A 1,291-nucleotide genomic window follows, 5' to 3' on the forward strand; every position below is an offset into this window, starting at 1 on the left:
AGGCATGCGGGAGAAGCCAGAAGACACAGAGAGAAAACAGAAGTTGCAAGATGGAAGAGAGGTAATGCCACGTGATAGAATGTATATTAATAGAAACAGTTTAATTAAGTTATAAGAGTTAAGCCTTGCCGGGCGGTGGTGGTACATGCCTTTAATCCCAGCACTCAGGAGGCAGAGGCAGGTGGATCTCTGTGAGTTTGAGGCCAGCCTGGGCTACAGAGTGAGTTCCAGGAAAGGCTCCAAAGCTACATAGAGAAACCCTGTCTTGAAAAAAAAAAAAAAAGAGCTAAGCCTTATAAGCCTATACATTGACACAGCCTAAGCTAAAGGCCAAGCTTTTATAATTAGTAAGAAGTCTCCATGTTGTTATTTGATGGAGGTGGTAGAAAAGAAAGTCCATCTACACAGGGTCCTTTACTGACCTCAGCAGAGAAAGCATGAAAGATAAAATACATTTGTTTGCTTTTTTAAAGCCTCAAGAATTAAAGTCTGTTAACTTAGGACATCCTAATTCACCCTGGGAAGGTGATAGATGAAAGGATGGAGCTACCCACAGACTTGTGCCCAGAGCCCTCTCAACTCTGGTCTACTAGCAATGTGAGGTAAATCCCCCCCAAGCCATTTGAATATGGACATCCTTTTAAATGTAGCCAATAGCATTCCTAATATATGAATTGCATCTTGTCATTTTTTTTTTTTTTTACTTTTTTTTTAAGACAATGTTTCTCTGTGTAAGAGCTCCAGCTGTCCAGGAACTTGCTTTGTAGACCAGGCTGACCTTGAACACATAGAGATCCACCTGCCTTTGCCTCCTGAGTACTGGGATTAAAGGCATGTGTCACCATGCCCAGCTATATTTTGTCATTCTTTATTTTGATTTTCTCTAGGGTTTTGAATTAGCTATGCAACTTTGTACTGATGTATCAGTTTTATGAATTTCAGTTTTCACCTTTATGAAAGGAGGGGGATTATGTCCAAGAAGACATACCATCTTTTCTCACTATAAACTTTACCATGGCCTCTAAGCATGAACTTGGCCTCTAAACCCAGTATGATCTGGTCCTCAGCTGATCTAAGCCTATTTCCTTTTAGTCTGTCTTGACTTCTCCCTCTAGCCACACTGGTACACTTCTTCTCCCTGAGAGCCTTTGTAGTAGCTTCGTTCTCTGCCCATATCCCCTTCTTGCAGGCATGTGCAGGATTCTTTCTCCCACCCTGTGGCTCTGTTTAAGTATGATAAATGGAAACGGTGCAGTACCCATACCCATTTCTTCTCCCACTGTGTTGGATT

The sequence above is a fragment of the Peromyscus eremicus genome, chromosome 8a (assembly GCF_949786415.1).
Source record: "Peromyscus eremicus chromosome 8a, PerEre_H2_v1, whole genome shotgun sequence".
NCBI classification, from domain to species: domain Eukaryota; kingdom Metazoa; phylum Chordata; class Mammalia; order Rodentia; family Cricetidae; genus Peromyscus; species Peromyscus eremicus.